The sequence below is a fragment of the Parasteatoda tepidariorum genome, chromosome 9 (genome assembly GCF_982258835.1).
Source record: "Parasteatoda tepidariorum strain Cologne lab strain chromosome 9, Ptep-v5.0, whole genome shotgun sequence".
Classification (NCBI taxonomy): Eukaryota; Metazoa; Arthropoda; class Arachnida; order Araneae; family Theridiidae; genus Parasteatoda; species Parasteatoda tepidariorum.
The window spans coordinates 97,943,052-97,961,950 of NC_141763.1; the positions used below are offsets into that span (position 1 = coordinate 97,943,052).

The window sequence follows — 18,899 nt, forward strand, 5'->3', positions numbered from 1 at the left end:
TGAATTCTGGGCTCTTATAACCTAACAGGGTAGTTTTATAAGGATAACAAATAAATCATCAATTTAATAAGTAAAATTCCAGCCATGAGATCAAAAGTTATTAAGAGTGCTAACTATATATTATTTTTCATTTAGTAAAGAATTATACGAGTTGGTGTAAGTTGCCCTGTATCGAATACAGTTTCGTTAGTAAAACGTCATACATGGGCTTAGGATACACAAATCACAGGTAAGTTTGGAAGTTTTTCTTTTTGTGAATTTGTTGTAATTTAATATATACAGTCTACGTTCTTCAGTACGACACCCATTACGGCGACCCTTCCATAATAACGTTCGATACATAAGTCTCGTTTTCTGTTAACTAGAGGCAATGTTATCGTAACGCCCATTAGAAAATCCTAACTAATTCGTCTTTTTTAATATAGCAGCTGAAATTTAATTTTAGTTTACCGCACATTATACACCTCAAAATGACACTATATCCTGACTTAGATAAAATAAAAAACTTTCTGAACACAAAATTTAAAAAAAACTTCTGCACGTATGAACCTAGTACGCACGTATGTACGAACGTATGTAACTAGTTTCAAACCTTTAATTGCCACCTCACTTTGGTGAAATTTGTTTGAATTTTTCTGAAAATGTTTAATTTTTATAGAACTCTGTTTGGATTCATACCATTGAGTTCAGAAAAAAACCAAAAAAGCTGGAAATGGAAATCCAAAAACGTTATGGCAAAAACACTTTTAAATTATTGAAAAAAATACTTGAAATTTGAGCAAGAAAAAACTGTATGCTGGAACCATTTATCCACAGAATGTTATGGACGTTTTAATAAAAATTATCGTTGCGGAATTTTTTTATTTGTTGGAATTGTATGAATAAGAAATTCAATGTGTGATGCTCAAATCACGCGAATACAAATTTCGACATTTCATTTAAAAAATCGCGTAAATATGAATCTCGGTGCTTAATTTTAAAATCGCATGACTACTAATCTCGATGTTTGATTACGAAATCGCGTGAATACGAATTCCAATGTTAATAATTTATTAAGTCACTTGAGCACAAATCATAATAGTGGCTTTTTAATCGCGTGAATACGAAACGAGATATTTGATATAAAATCGTGAGAATACAAAACACGATGCGTTATCTTAAATCGCGTCAATAGGAATTTCGTGATTTTAAATCATGTGAATGATATTTTGAATCGCGCAAAAATGAATTTTTTTTTTTTTCATTTTTGTAATAGTAAAAAAATTGCACAATGGTGACAAATTTTCAGCAAAACAGCGTTTGCCCATATGATACAGATCAGAGAAGAATCTCTCTATTGGAAATTTAAAGTATGGGGGGGGGGAAGTGAGCTCACGTAAATTTAGAATAAACCATGTACGAAATACTAAAAAATATTTTACAAATCATCCGAATACCTTAGCAACAATTTTACTTTGGCCCTAGTTGGGCACAAAATTTTCTAAATAACGGTCCTATAAGTACTTGCACCTGTTGGCCAATAGTGGGATGTCTAGATATTGGTCCTAGAATGGATTTTAAAATTGAGCAATAGCAGTTCTATATAGGGCCGATATTGGTTGAAAAGTGGTTGTAAAACACCGTATGAAATGGACTATTCTATGTTGAGCCGATATTGCCACAATAATGGATATAAAATATTTAGGTTAATCTAACAATTCTATATAGAGCCGATATTGTTTGAAAAATGGCTGTAAGACATCGGGTGAAATGGACTATTCTTCCTTCATTGTGTTTTCCTTAACTTACGACAGAGTATAAACGCATAAATTGTTCAACTTCAACGTTGCTAAGGTAAATATTGTTGCTAGGGTAAAACCTTTGTCGTTTAATATATGCTAATTGCCAATTTTTCAAACCCTAGCTTGTTATCATTAAATTAATCTTCATTTTGTATTTTTCTGTAACAAAGTTCATAAGTTTTTGCAATAAAAGCCATTGCTTTAACATAAAAATGTTCTTCTTCTGCAGCCGAGTTGAAATAATGCACGATTCGAAGCAGTATACTTATCACGAGCACAGGAGGACGACATTTTCCAGCATTTTCAGTAAGTATCGGATTCATATTTGTACACCTCGATGGTTATCCCTAAAGACATTTTTGAAAAAATTTATAACATCCAGGTTAAGATCTTCTTTTATTCTCAATTGGGTACTTGCACTTCAAAAAGAAGAAGAACCCCCGTACCCACACATGTGACCTATGACGTTAGTGCCAACAAATATTTTTCAGCAAAATGGCACATTAAAGTTGAGCTAAGTTTTTCTACATAAGTTAGAATGTTAATTAACTTGAAGTTAATTAAATACATAGCCGTATCGCACATCGAATGAGTTGAAATATAATTCTTTCTCATCTACTTCTTTTACTTAACTGATATTTATTATTTGTTTATGTATTTTATAGTAACCGCGATATATTTTTGTTCTATGTACCTGGCAACTTTGATGCATAATTAGTTTGTTAAGTCTGATGTAAAAGTGAATACCAAGTTGTTAGAGTCTGCCAGACACTGGCAACTAACTGAAAATTTAAATTTTCAAGTATACTATGCATCCGTTTGTTCCGTTTTTCTTTAATTAATTCGTAAACTATGTTTTATGTAATTTTGGAGAAGCCATAGACGTGTATTAAAAAAAAAAACTTCTACATTTCATCGGAACTTTTAGTGGCGTCCTCTGGGAAAATTAATTGGAAAGAAAAAGGTTTACAAAGAATATATGAGTTCTAAAAATTGTACAATTAAAGTATTTTGAGCCTTCCATACTGATACCCATAACTTTGAGTCATATTTTTTAGAAAAATTTTAACTGTTTTAAATTAATTAGTCGTGATTAACTAACGCACATTTTAATAAACGTCTAACGAACTTTTAAACTAACAAAGTACCTAAGAAAGATCTAGACATCGTCCAGGAAAGAAGAAATCCTATCCTAAATCTAATGAAATATGTATCGTGGCGCCATCTCTTGTTTATAATTTAATTTAGCTCTATTTTAGAATTCTATTCAAATTTATGAACAGAAAAAAAATTTCAAAAAATTCAAAATAAGTAGAAATACCTAGAACGTATTTACAAGTTTATAACTGCTTTTGTATTTGAAGTATAAAACAGTTGTATAAAATAGTTGAATACAATAGTATAAAATAAAAGATCTTTGATTAAAGTTATTTTAAAAAGAATTGAGACATAGAAAAAAATGCTAAACAAATCTTTAAAAATCAGCTTTACAGGAGGAAAAACATTATTTAGACTGTAACACTTTCATAGTAATTGAATCAAAATTTCAAACAGTAAATAATTTATTTGATTTTACTGAAATTGTGATACATCTGTGAATAACAATAGTGTAGTTTTGCGAGTAACAAAATTATGAAAAGAAAACAGTCCTCCTGTCCTAAATCTAAAGAATGCAACTCAGAAAAGAAAATATAACTTAATCGCTTTTAATAAAACATATAAATACTTGTGATTAACAATAATTTTACGAGTTACGAAATTATTCAAAGAAATAGTATTACTTATTAAAATTGTGTTGATAAACAGTGTGCAATTCAAAAAAAAAAAATGGTAAGATTAAAAATGGTTATTTGATTAGACCACTAAAATGGAGCCTCTTATGCGAAGATGTTTCTTGCAAATCAAATGCTATTAAGAATTTTTATAAGGAATGATATGCTACAAAAAATGATAAAGAATTTTTATTTTTTTGCTGTAGAAGAAAATCGTCTGCCAGTAACAATATTAATTATCCTTTTATCAGTTTCCTTAAATGCGAATAGTAAGACGTATATTTGTTAGGATTTCAGATAGAATTTTTATAAATTCTTATCACTCGTTAATTCAATAAGTTTTGTTTTCCTCATTTCATACGATTTAAGAAAGCATGAAGAAGGCTGTGTAGCGTTATTTTAATTGTTGGCGATGTTGATATACGTTCACTTGGCATTCATTTGGCGTGCACTTAGATGCAAACAGGTATAAACTAGTGTATATAATTCGCCATTTTGCACTCTTTGAGCAAAGAGGAGCAACAAGAAATTTCAAAGAAATCGATTATATAGTTCATAGAAAATAAAATTTAAAATAAATGTATATTTTTTAACTTTTATTTTTGAGAAATTGTTATTCAAAATTCTCTTCTTTTTTTTTGTCATTTAAAAATACATTGTTTGAGAATTAATCTTTAATTTTTCCGACTGCACAGAGTTAATACAACATTAGTATATAATATTATTAGTATCGTTATTTTTTCCAGGTCAAATCGGAGGATCTCTCGGTTTGTTTCTAGGAGCTAGCATCATCTCTGTTATAGAATTATCTATTTTCCTCATGCAGTGGATTTGGTATAAATGTTGTCCAACAAGAACTGTGAAATCTTCACAATTGTATTCCACATCCAGCAAAAGAACAAAAAGCAACTAATTGAATATCAGAGATAAACTAATTGGATAGTGTGCAAAAAAGAAAAAAAAAAGAAAAGAAACCGACCACCCTGAATAACTTTAGATCTAGTGATCGGATTTTCATGTTCTAGGACTAAATCTTAATGGCTCGAGGGGTGTGACCTCAAATATACTAATTAATTAGTGCAGACGATATTTCAAGTTTCGAAATAAGGCAGAAAAATATAATTTCTCTGAATAAACAGAACCTATTTTCTTATGTATTCCGATTTGTGATCCCCAAAATATAAGGGGTAGCCGCAATCCTGGATCGAATCTTTAAAGATCTTATTTTAAAGATCTGACTTTTTTTAAATTCCAATTTCTCGGAACTTTTCAAGTGATTTTGCTGAAATTTTGTATTTTGTCTTCTTGGTTTTTTAAAATGATATGAAAAATTTTATATCTAACAATTCAAAATTTTTTCCACCATTTATAAATAAATAATAAATATTTAGTAAAAGTTATTTTTTGCATGAATTTAGTTTTTGATAAACGAATTTTATAATTGTCTGCAAAAATTTTTCGACTATCTTAATAAGTTCTCGAGATATAGCGAAATACGCAAAAAGTAAAATTAACAATAAGGGGGAACAAACTTTAGAGCGCTCTTCTGACCAAAATATTGGGATCATATTTCACTGTAAGTGTCAGAAATCCTGATCCGTCTAAAAACAAGTTCAGGTTATTCAGAGAAAGTATGTTCCTGTGTCTGATTTAACTTAAAATATCGTCTGCACTGATTAGATCAAAAGTTATTCAGGGTGGTCCGTTTCTCATTTTGTACACGGTACGATACTAATGACCTGTGAAACTGCTCGTACGTGTTACTGTTGTATTTAATTGTTAATAAATTTATTCAAAAATCATAGGAAATTTTTTTTAATGTTTGTTTAAAACCAATATTTCTTGTTTTTGAATTTACCATTTGTATTAAAAAGAGGAAAAAAAAATCCTTTAAAATTATCCTAAAACACATCACTTTCAAAGAAAATTTTTTAAAAAGTTTGTTATTTGCAATTATTTAAATCTAAGAGAAATAATTATTTACTATTGAAATTTCTCTTAATTTACAAAATCAATTATTGATACATTTTTGAATGTAAATGAAAAAATAAATAAATAAACAACTTTTTTTGTATTTTATATTATTATTGTACAAATATAATTCCGATAATCTAACATACTTTTTAGTAACTGTGAGACTGTCTTTATAATTAAAAAATACCAAAATATATGCTTTTGCTTGTAATTAAAGAATCAGAAGAAAATATTTACATAAAAGGGGCACCGGTGTCTCATCTGCGTTAAAAAATTAACAGACCAGAGTTGGAGCTTGGAGTCGAATACATTTTTTGTGTTAAATTCATTATTTTATTAGGGGCAGCACTAAGCATACGCCACACCGCCAAATGCGATAAAATCGTAAATTTGGCGAATAAAATTGAGTTTTGGTGAAAGTATTGGCGAATTATTTTTTCCACTCGAAAGTAATACATTTATTTAACTCGATACTCAAAATTACGTCAAAATGAACTTTTCTAAACAAATCCGTATTTTTTATTCGATTACGTTTGGCGAAGACTTTTGATATTTAGCTAGTTCACTGAATAATAATTAGAAATCTTCAGCGCGAAAAATCTTTTGAAATTTTAACTTAATTATTTATAATTTTATTTTATTATTTATGATTATATTTATTTATAATTTTAAAAAATATATATTTCAGGGTAAAACTTCATTGTTTTGGTTAATACAAACTAATCTATTTAGTTCCGTTTATTATTTGTTTTGTTTTTGTTATCATATACGATTGGGAATATAAAATTTGTTTCGATTTTGAAATGAATCAAAACCATTATTCCCCCATACCTTGAAATGGGTAAGATTTCATGATGCACAGAATAGAAACGATTAAAAAAATAATAATAATACGTCTGAACTTCTCTTTGCCCTATCAAATAATAACAATTATCTGAAATACAAAGCAGCAGTATACAGTAATGTAAACAAAAGCAATGTATCATCATCCTCGGCATGGCAGAGATAAATGATCATTACATCCGGTGATTTGCCCAGTCAACAACCACCCAAGAATCAAAACATTTTATTTCCTGAGAAAAGTCTCTTCCTGCAATAAGAAAGACGCCATTTTTTATCAATCCATTCATCATACAGTTCTTTATTCATGGCAGTTTTTTATTTATGCCAATTTCACTGTGCGTAATTGATAGTTAAAACAGAAAGGACGAAAACTTTATTCTTTTTTGGTCTCTGATATTAGCACACACAGTGGATTATTTTAATAATAAAATTTTCGACGAAGAAAAAACAAAGAATTGGGAAAAAATTGGAAAAATTATTTTTACCGTTTAAATAGCATTAAAATAAAATCAACAAAACTTGTATTATTATTACCACTTTCTTATTTACACAAAATTATTTGTTGTTGTTGTTGTTTCTAATGCCACTTGCCAATGACAGCAAGCCTGCGGGGTGAAACCAAGTGAATTAAAGGCAGAGGATGCGTTTCTTGTTCTTCATCTATGGACTTGTTCTTCATCTATGGCACCATCTATGGCCAAGACCAGGGTTTCCGCTACGGTAGCTTTTTTCGCAAAATACGAAAAGACCCCTCAAAAATGCTAAAATTCAACAAAGCATTTTCGCATTTTTGCTAAAGGATTTTACTAAATTCCATTAAAAAAAAAAAGTTTCCGCGAAAAACCATGACGCTAACATCCATGAAAAAACTTGATCAAACAAGGAGAAAAAATCTAAATATCTTTCGCAAGAAGAACCATGACGCTAGCGTTATGACTGGTGTTGGAGCGGTGGTTGCTGCTCTGTTCAAAAACCAAAATCCGCATTTAATTTCAGTACATTGTGTGGCACATAGGCTAGCATTAGCCGTGAGCCAAGCAGCGTCTGAGAATGCTTACCTGGTAAAGTTTCAGGACATAATAAAAAGAATTCACTCTTATTTTGAATGCTCCCCTGCAAATACCAGGCGATTGAAGAATGTTCAAGATATCCTTGAACAAAAATCAAGGAAATTCATAAAGTTATCAAGAAGTCGGTGGTTGTCTTTGGGGAATTCAGTTACAGCTCTGGATTGCAACTGGCAAGCTCTTGTTAGTGTTTTAATGGAAGACAAACGTCCTGTTGCTCAAGGGTTGTTAAAAAATATAACTACTTTTTTGTTTTTAGCAACCACTGCCATCATGAATGATATCATGTTCAACATTAATAAATTAAGCCTCATATTTCAAAAATCTAATTTAAATTTTGAATATGTTCAATCAAGTGTGAAGGCTTGTATTTCAAGTTTAGAAGAAATAAAAAATGGCACCGGCACTCATTATATGAGTTTTTTAGATGATGTGCCTAAGAAGGAAAGTGAAAAATTTGAGTTTCAGGGCCATATAATTTTAGATGGACTGAAACAGAGGGAAAGATTCCGCAATTTGATGCACAATTTTTTAAACTGTATCATTGAAAATATTACTGATAGATTGGGAGATTTGGATAAAATCGAAATGTTCAATATATTTATACCTAGCAGGATGCCCCATAGTTCGGAAGAATTACAGCATTATGGTGTAAAGGAAATCCGTTGCATTTTCAATTTGTTTTCGGAATCTCCCAGAAAAGATTTTCAGTTTACAGAAACTGAATTACTTTGTGAATGGGGATTATTTAAACACATCTTAATGCAACGATGTAAAAACATGTCATTTAATGAATTGCTTTTATTTTTAATACCAATGATGTGTCTGAACAGTACCCATTAATAACTTCTGTTACAGAGTATTGTGCAACAATACCAATGCGCACTGTTGACTGTGAAAGGGGCTTTAGCTGCCTTAATTTGATTAAAACTAATATTCGAAACAGGTTGTTAATCAACCATGTAAACAATTTGTTAATGATTAATATTGAGGGCCCTGAAAGTGCATTTAACTTTCAAGAAGCATTTGTAAAATGGGCAAACATGAAAGAAAGGAAGATTGTTAATTATAAACCAAAATGTTTTGATAAATAATAAATGTGTTTTTTTTTTTTTTTTTTGTTATAGGTATTCTTTTTGATATTCTTGTACATTAAGCTATTCTTTGTCAGATAACTTACAGTACTTGTTTGATATAAAGTAATTTTATAAGCCTAATGGCATTTTAGCATTTTGCTAAAACTTTTTTTCAGATTTTAGCTTTTTTGCTAATGAATTTTTAGACTCAGCTTAAACCCTGGCCAAGACACACACGTCACAGCCTGTTTATAGGGTGGGCCCATTCATACATCCATTTATCCACAAACCGTAATTTTGAAATGAAACAGAACAATCAATCCAATTTAGTAACCCCAGAGGTATAATTTGATATGGGAACATGGAGGATTTTGTGACCCGACAGATTTAACGTGCACCAGTAACCGTTTACTAAACGGAGAGTCTTCAGCAGTCGGGGATCGAACTCACGACTTCTTGGGTGCAAGCCCAATGCCCTACCAACCAGGCTCTACCAAAAACGCTCAATCTATCGGGGTCAATAAGTCCTCCAAGTTCTCATAACAAATCAATACCTCTGGAGGTACTGGATCGGAAATTGATCGTTCAGATCAAAATTATGATTTGTAAATGGATAGTTAGTATATGAATGTGTCCTCCCTGTAAAATGGGATGTGACGTATATATGCTGTCTCTGGATCATATTCAGCTTGTGCGACGTAAATAAAAAGTACCAAGTAAACACATAAATGAACTTGGATCTAAGGTAAATGATGTATTTTATCAACTTTCGGTTACGATTAAAATTACTTTTAATTTTTTAATTTAAAAATCTTTATAATAATAATGACCATTTGAGACAAAAACACGCGGTATTTTAGATTCTTTAATATTTCTTCCGATTAAATTATACCAATGCATTTCTGCAGTTAACATTAATGAAAGGTAGTTAAGTATTGTACAGTGCGCAAAAAAATAACCCCCTGAATAACTTTTGATTTAATGATCGGGTTTTCACGTTCTAGAACTCAATCTTAATGGTTTGAGGGGATGATCTCAAATACGATAGTTAATAAATGCAGACGATATTTTAAGTTACGAAATCAGACACAAAAATGTGCTTTCGCTGAATAAATATACAATTTTATCGACGGATTCGGATTTCTGACTCCCAAAATATAGGCGGGTTGCCGCAATCTGGGAAATAGGGTCAAGATAGTTTAGTCAGGAAAACGCTCCAAAATTTGGACCCCTTCATGTTAATTTTACTTTATGCGTATTTTGCTATAACTCAACAACTTTTGAAGCGAATTGAAAATTTTTCGCCCATAATTTTTAAGTTCGTTTAGCCAAAGATAATTCCATGTAAAAATTAATTTTTAGTAAATATTTATTATTCTTTATTATTTTATTTAATAATTGATGAAAACATTTTCAAATGTAAGTTATACAATTTTTGTACCATTTCAAAGAATGTAATTTTACAAGTCAAAATCGGTCAAATAGTTCCCGGTAAATCGAATTTTAAGTATACGACTGTTTTGAAATTCAATTTCTCAGGAACTATTCGACCGATTTTGCTCAAATTTTGTATTTTGCCATGTAAAATTATATTCTTTAAAATGATGCAAACATTTTATACCTTAACAATTCAAAATTGCTTCGACTACTCTTAAATAATGTAATAAAAAATCATAAATAGTTACTAAAAGTTCCGTTTTGTATAGAATGATCTTTGAATAAACGATAACGATTTTATAATTGTGTGCTAAAGTTTTTCAATTAGCTTAAACGTTTATAAAGTACTTAAAAGATAGCGAATTACGCAAGGCGCCGTTTTCAAATAGGCAGCGCTGTCTTTAGATTGGCTAAACTTGACCTAACAGTCATGAGTAACAGTTGAAAACTCACAACAGTTATAAAAATAGCATATTATTTGCAAAAGAATATTATTTCATATAATGACTGAGCCTTCGGGAAACAGCCTTAAAAAATAAATGACAAAGTATACAAAAATTGAAAAATCAGTCGATTCAGACAGTATTGTGAAAGTCAGTCGAAATAGTCTCTTTCAGTAAATTGCGATTAACAAAAATATGAAATAGAATACTTTTATAAATCAATTCAATTTAGCTAATCTTACGGAAGGCATTCATTAATTTTGAGTCCATTGCTTTTTTTAAATAAAATATTGCAAAGGTTTTTATTCCAAAAACTTTAATTTAATAAACATTAAATACTTGTTACAAACTCTATTTTAAAAATATTAAAAAAAATAACAAAGCTTAATAAAATTTACACTCTTTAAAAAAGGTGAATAAATTGAAGTGATTTCCATTATTTATTAAACAAACCTTTAAGATTTTAGAAGCATCTGTAGTTAGGAGTACTTTTATAAAAAGCTAACTATTTACAGCTGATTAAAGTATGTATGATGATCACTAAAATATTTGCCTAATTCAGTAATATTCAACTAGCAATTTTTACTAATTATTTTGATTTTGTATATTAGATTTCCATATCGTAATCGGAAAATTATTTTAAAAGAAGTAATTAAAACTTTCTTTTCCTTTAAAAAGCCGAATTATTTTTATAAGCCAGGCAAAATGTGAATTAACATCAAAATTAAAAATGTGAAATAGATGAATTTTTACTATTGTAATTATACATATCAAAATCTTTGCTGAATACAAAGTTTAAAAGTTAGGCTAATTTTTTTCGGACACTGAGAAAAACTGATCTGATGGACTTAAAAGATAAAAAATTACAATATCATTCTAACGAATACTTAAAACGTGCTGCCATTGATAATATTTAAAATTCCCAGCAAAAAAAAAATTAAAAATATTTGTGATTAGCGGAAAAAAAGTAGTTCTTTTAAAGCAACACAAGAATGGACAATGAAGATTAATGCAAGCTCTCTCAGTAAAAAGCAGAAAAAAAAAGCTCGCCCCCGGGTGGGCTCGAACCACCAACCTTTCGGTTAACAGCCGAACGCGCTAGCCGATTGCGCCACGGAGGCTCGATATTCAGAAATAATATTTTTCTTATTAATTAAAATATCGCATTTGAATATATTTTACTTTTCTTTTATAAATTTTTTTTTATTTAAATTATTGACTGAATATTTTTTTTTGTCATTTCAAATTTCATTAAAAAAAATACGATTGAAACTGACCTTGACACTTTGTTAGAAAATCCTAGACAGAAACTTAAATTTTATGCAGAAAAGTAAAATAGTGCATTCAATGTTACTCGTATTCTACTGTTGAATATATTTTTGTTAAATTACTTTTAATTAGCTAATTGAATAAATATTACTATTTCTAAATTCAAAAATCACGTTACAGAAAAAAAGCATGATTAAAATTAGCTTTGTTACTACGCTGTTTTACAAATCGAAAGCCGTATAAAAATAAATTTTATAAAACATAATTAACTTTACACTCACAAACAACTGTTTAATGCTTCATTTAAAAAAAAAAAAGTAAGACATACGTACTTAAATTATGATCTTATAAACTGATGTGATGTTTATGATTAAATGTTATGCACTCAGCTTTCAATCGATAAGAGTTCATGTAATTTTCAGGATATGCGAAGCTCATCATAGTTTTGTAAATAAAAATAAATAATTAAATAAGATGACACTTTTCCCCGAAAAACATGTAAATAATTAAAAGTTTACATAGCTCAATTAATTAAACTATTTAAACAAGAAAAGTATTTTTGATCTATCTTAAATTGTGTATTGAATACAATTTTCTTTTGAAATGGTAAAGCTTCATATTTCTATGATATTTCATTAAAAAATAAATAAAGAAAGGACAATACTGATAAAATTGAAATCTAAACGGAAACAAACTTTTCATTTTTTTTTTCTTTTAATTTCACTTTTAATAAATAAAAAAACCATTTGCAAAAAATAGATGGCGGCATCATCAGTCCACATTCAAGTTACTTTCTAAAGAACGATCTCGCATATTACAGGGACTGCTAGTCCGTTAAAAATAACTATCAAAATAAGATTATAAATCGTGAAAATTGTGTGAAATATTATTAAAATAAAAATATTTTTAACGTATTTACCAAAAACTAAATAAAATTCATTTGAATAAATTTCAAAAGAAAAAAAAATATACAAAAAATAAAAGTAAATAATTTTTACAGGATAAGAATAATTTTAGGATCGGTAATGAGACAAAACAAATACAAAAACAAAAAGTACACTAATCAGAAACTAAAAATACTGTCTCTATTGATTAGTTAGACATTTTACATTGAATCAGCTTTAACCCATCAATAACAATTCATTTATTAAATTCTAATTTAAATTGTACTTAAATAAATCAAGCAACTAATGTATAAAATTATCAGTAACTCAAAACGATACTTTGTTAGGAAGTATTGACGCATAGTAAGTTGAAAATTAATAGAATGCGTTTCTTTTCTTGCAAACTAAATTATAAAGTTCATATTATCTTGATTAACATCTTAAGTTTTTGTTTAGAACTAAATTAAGGGCTATCAAAGCTATAGTGCATGATTATTATTTATATATCTAAATAGTGCGTTACTATTTAAAACTTTAAAAAATACAGACGATAGTCACAAATCACTGTAAGAAGATTCGATTCTCAAATTTTTATCATTCAAAGAGTAATTTACATTGACTGCAATTTAGATATATTCGTTATTTCTTGCAAGCGGAAAAAAATTACTAATTAAAGTTTTATTTAGAATTTACTTGCTCCCAAAGATTCGAATTCTCTGCTCTAGAATAGAAAAAATCATAAATGTTTTTATTCAAGTACAATATTTTTCATGAATTTGTAAAGACCAAATCCTAATTTGTCAATTAAAGCGAATGAAGAATAATTAATTTAAATAAGGAAAAAAAAATCAAATGCTCTAAATAACTCTAAGCAGAACAAGTTTTTTTAATTTATATATACAAAATACATATTCGAAATTTTTTTTAAAGTATTTGCATTTAAATAAGCGTAAAACTATATCAGTGTAATTGAAATATGTTTGTTAAATAGCGAATTATTTTACATACATTTAACGGAAAGTTACAATAAAATATTTTAACATCTTTTTCATCCACATTTAGCCTTTCTTTTTATCAATTAGTTTATTCTTAACATAATAATAATATCATCAAATAATAATTTACATGCATTACATTCTATCATTATTGCCTTGCATAACACCTTCAATATCAATAAAATCAGATTTCAAGAAAATGAGAAGCTAAATAATATTTTTATGAATTATCCTAAATAAAATATGTTTTTTACTTAAATCAGTAATATTTAAAAAATATAAATAAATAAAACAATTAATTTAAACCCTGTTTTAAATAATAGTCTACGCTAATTTCAAAAGAAACAAAATAAATAAATAAAAAGATAATGTGAGCAGCAATAACAACAACACGTTCTTTAAACGTTGAGTGAGCTTACCCATGGAAAAAGTAACCACAAAAAATTTACCATATACATTAATAAAAATAAGCTAAAAAAGAAGAAATGGGAAGAGCGCTAACCTGCTATTTATATCATAAAACCTAAAGTAATTTATTTTTTATTTTATCTACAAGTTGATGTGCATAATTAGTAATTTTATTAGCAATAATGTCAATATTTTCATTGTATTTTCAGTTATATTTCATTATTTTAGCTGCGTTTTGGTATTCTATTAAAATAAATACAACTCATTTGTCCGATATCGAAAAATTATCCGTGTCATTTTTAACAGGAAATCGAGATCTTAGTAAAAATAATGAAAAATATCAGAAAATATTGCTAATGAAAACGTAAATTGTGCATTTCTGTATTTAAATAAATAAAAAAAAACTGATGTGAATTTTCAAAAACTTATATTTTATATTTCGTCCTACAAGAATATTTTATTAGTTCTATTCCTTTTAATCGCTTATAGCTATTTTGTTTATTTTCAACTGAAATCAAGCGGTATTTTTTGTCTAACTAGTAATAAAAAATTTTATCTCGTTAAATTTTCCTCGCAGGGCAATAGAAATTTGAAATAGGATACTCATTATTGCTTTCTTCTTCATGAACAAGCCTCGGTAGCGCAGTAGGCAGCGCGTCAGTCTCATAATCAACTCAAACTGAGTTATCTGAAGGTCGTGAGTTCGATCCTCACCCGGGGCAGTTTGTTTTTTTTTTCTTTAAGTTTTCGAATTTCTTTTTGCTTTCCATTTCATTTATTAAACTTTGCTCTCGTTACTATTTTTAATAAACACAGAGAACGAATTACACTTTCGAAATGTATGCTGATAATTTGATTCTTCACTCAATATTATCGCCATTTAATATTTTTCTTTTATTTAAATAAACAACGCGTCGCTATGGAAACAATTTTTGAGAATAATTCTAGATATAGTGAGTGCCGAAAATCATAAGGAATGAAAGGAAGTGAATCAATGAATGAGAGAATCGATGTTTTAGTGAATGGTTGAATCATAAACGGTGCGTAAATAAAAAGGCGAATCAGTTACTAAATAAAGTTTATAAATGAATTATTTGCAGTATAACAATCACTATTTACACTTATTCACTTTTTTTTTAAATTTCTAGATTTTTTCAACACTACAATACCAGTTGGCAGAGTTTGAAATACATCCTCTGACTCATATATAACGCATATTTTGTACAAGGCTGCATACCTGTACTGAAAAGCAAACAAAAAAAAGACTGTTGTAATTAATTTAGTTACAATACTCTCTACCTCTAATATCTTTCTGCAAGATAGTTTTAATAATAACAAACAAACATGTATGTTACTAATTTAAAATAACAAAAGAGCTGTGATTACAAAGAAAACTATTTATAATTTTATCTATTTATTAAACAATATATAACAAATAATATCGCATAAAAAATATCGGATTTAAAAACAATGCAGAAATCAATAGCAATAACCGCCAAAAATTTGATAGAATTATTACCTTAAAAAGTAAATACTCAAATGCACGATTCGAATTTTCCACATTGTTTGAAATAATTTGTTCGAAGTGATTATATGAGTATGTGATTCAAATATTACATATAAAATTCTGTAAAAAAAAAGTAATTTTTTGTTACTTTTCAAAAGAAAAATCTTTCTGCAAGAACTCTGTAACGTTCTGCGACAATGTCGCACTATGATTCTGCCACTGGGGGTATAGTAATGATTTTAATTTATAAAATAATCGTAATCTTTCGGACGTGAATAAAACAGAAAACAAAAAGAACAAGATCAGAATTTTTTTGTGGCCAATCTAAGTCCCGAAACAGCATTTTGAAACAAGCGAGGAGCCTTATTACAGAATTCAAATAATTTATGACTAAACAAATAAAGCATAAAATCTGAAGTATTTTTAACATTATGAAATAAAATATAGAAAAAACTGCTCGATTTAAATTTTCTATTTTTTAGTATTACTCTATTCTTGTAATTAGAATGTTTTCGGATATATATATATATATATATATATATATATATATATATATATATATATATATATATATATATATATATATATATATATATATATATATATATATATATATATATATATATATATATATATATATATATATATATATATATATATATATATATTTAATTAAAACGTACAAGAAACATTTTCTGGAACATCAGCCTATTTCTAGTTTCAAAATTAGGAATTCAGTAATTTTCTAATTTAATTAAGTTATTAAAATGGATCAATTTTATTTTATTTAATTATTAAAATGGATGAAATTGAAATAGTTTTGATGCAATCTCGAAAAAATTTTGGTGAATTTTCTTTAATTTAATTTCGATCTATATTATCAGCATAAATGTTTAAGATTTTACTCGCTCATTGTTTTTCGGTAAAATAGTAGAAAGAGCAAAGTTATTTGTAAGTAAATAAGAAATTTGATATCCTATGGGGAAAAAAATAAACTGCCCCGGGTGAGGATCGAACTCACGACCTTCAGATAACTCAGATTGAGTTGATTATGAGACTGACGCGCTGCCTACTGCGCTACCGAGGCTTGCAGAGTTGTAGGGTATTAATTTAAATATCTGATGAAAGGAAATTGAACATAAAAAATAATTATTACAATGTAACATTCATTCTATTAAAATAAATCAGCATCTTAAATGATTATTTTTAAACAACAATATTATTTTTTCTTATTTTTTATTTTAATTCTAACCAAAAAGTGAAGAAAAATATTTATTATTCGCCCAACAAAATAACAAAAGCATCGAAAATTTAAATTTCGAAACATTTTTAAATTAGAAAATTCACCCAAATGTTATCATAATTTCAAATTCTGCAAATGCACTTTAAGGTAAAACTACTTCAATATTTCGGTATATTTTTTAAATGAAAATTTTGATTTAATTGTTCATTTAAAAAAAAGTTTTAAATTCATTGTTTTTTTTGTTTTTTTTTAAAAAAAAAGAAAAGTGATATTTTATTACTCCTATAATGCTAAAGAAAATTTAACTTTTTATTTATCAATATATGAATTAAAAATTGAAATTATTGCGGTCCTGAAAGCCTATTTTTTCGCCCCAAGGCCCAGACCAGTATAATATACACGTTCGTGGAAAATTTGTCACCATCACTGTAAAAAATTTTTACTGGTACTTAAAAAGAAGGGGGGGTGGGGGAATCATCTTCTTCAAAGAAAATTTGTCTTCGAATTCCGGGAATTCACTTTTACTCTTTTTTCCTACGAATGTAAACGCGATTTAAAATTACATTGATATGATTTAAAATCACACATCGTGATTTTATTTTCGCGATTCAAAATCACGCATCGTGTTTCTGTTTTCAGGTTTTTTTTTAATCAAATGATTTTAAAAATCACACATCGAGATTCATTTTAACGTGATTTTTAAATCAAACATCGAGATTTATATTCACGTGATTTTGAAAACTAAACAGCGTGATTCATATTCAAGCGATTTCGAAAATTAAACATTGATATTCGTATTCACGTGATTTTAAAAAGCAAACATTGAGATTCTTATTCACTCGATTTTTAAATCAAATACCGAGATTCGTATTCAAGCGATTTTAAAATCAAACATCCGAGATTCTTATTAACGCGATTTTTAAATGTAAAATTTCGAGATAAGTATTCGCGTGATTTAAAAATCACATGTTGTGATACATAATAAAACCTCGCAACGATATTTTGTTGATAAATGTTTTCTACATGTACACTTTTTACTAGCTCAAATTTCAGATATTTTTTCCATTATTTAAAAAAGTGTTTTCGTAAATGTCATTTTCAGATTTCAATTTTAAGCTTTTTTGGATTTTTTTCTACAACTCATCCTTGTGGTATGAATAAAAATAAAGTTCTATAAAAATTAAACATTTTCAAAAAAATTCCGTGGTTTTCAACACATTTCGCCAAAATGCTTTGATGACGAAAGGGTTAAAACTAGTTACAAGAATTAATCAATGATTGCTGAAAGTTTTTTAATTGAGATTTTGTGTTGGCAGAAAGCCTACCGAGGCCCTCCTAACGAAAAAATATGTTTCTTTCGCACCTCTATAACGATATGTTATTTTCGGAATTTTCCAATAACGATCTTACTCTTAAGTGTTTGTTATTTTAAAGTACAATGTACTATTAATTATAGTACTTGCACTTGTAATATACGAGCAAACTAAATAAAATGAGCATTTACCAAATAGACCATGTTGTGCTAGGAGCAATGTTGTTGCGGAATCGTTACCTTTTTGCATGTAAGCTAAAAGGTAACGATTCCACAATGTCGAACTAACGAGCAATTAAATTTCGAAGTGGCTGGAGAACGATATTGGTCGCATAGGCTTGCGATGACGCAGTTTTGGAAAATTGCAGGAACTTTTGCCTATAAACAAGTAAATTTTTATTACCTTTATTTTTATTTAATAATTTATTATTCATTTTATTACAATCTCGAGATATATAACTACATTAATTTTCAAATGTGTTTTTTAGAATAATATTTCGCAAATTTTTATTTTATTTAAAGAAATAGTTGTTCAATCAAAAAACAATGCAATTTACAGAATTTTAAAAAGACACTGATAGCAAGAAAAAGAATAACAGTACTACTGGAATAAAGTTTTTATAAGACCTAGTATGTAATGAACAACCGGGATAGCCAGGTTGGAAGGGCGTTGAGACCATCTCCAAGAGGTCGCGAGTTCTATCCCCTTCGGCTGAAGACTCCCCGTGTAGCAAATGGTCACTGGTGCACGTGAAATCTGTTGGGTCACAAACTCCTCGTGTACACATAACAAATCTACCTCTGGGAGTACTGACTTGGAGATTGATCGTTCTCTGGTTCAGATCTGCGGGTGAATCAATGGAGGTATGAATGTATCCGCCCTATAAA

At 28.3% G+C, this 18,899-nt stretch overlaps 1 long non-coding RNA gene and 2 other non-coding genes across 3 annotated transcripts; 2 read left to right on the top strand and 1 right to left on the bottom strand.

The window, feature by feature from the left end:
- Positions 1 to 140: 140 nt before the first annotated feature.
- LOC122270143 (uncharacterized) lies at positions 141 to 5,500 on the top strand. The gene is made up of 3 exons (XR_015428994.1): positions 141 to 229; positions 2,011 to 2,087; positions 4,300 to 5,500. It is a non-coding gene; the product is annotated as an uncharacterized LOC122270143 (long non-coding RNA).
- Positions 5,501 to 14,580: 9,080 nt separating this feature from the next.
- Positions 14,581 to 14,671, top strand: TRNAM-CAU (transfer RNA methionine (anticodon CAU)). Its single transcript is given in 2 exon segments — positions 14,581 to 14,617; positions 14,636 to 14,671. It is a non-coding gene; the product is annotated as a tRNA-Met (tRNA).
- A 1,781-nt stretch (positions 14,672 to 16,452) lies between these two features.
- TRNAM-CAU (transfer RNA methionine (anticodon CAU)) lies at positions 16,453 to 16,543 on the bottom strand. The gene is given in 2 exon segments: positions 16,453 to 16,488; positions 16,507 to 16,543. It is a non-coding gene; the product is annotated as a tRNA-Met (tRNA).
- Between the last annotated feature and the right edge of the window lie 2,356 nt (positions 16,544 to 18,899).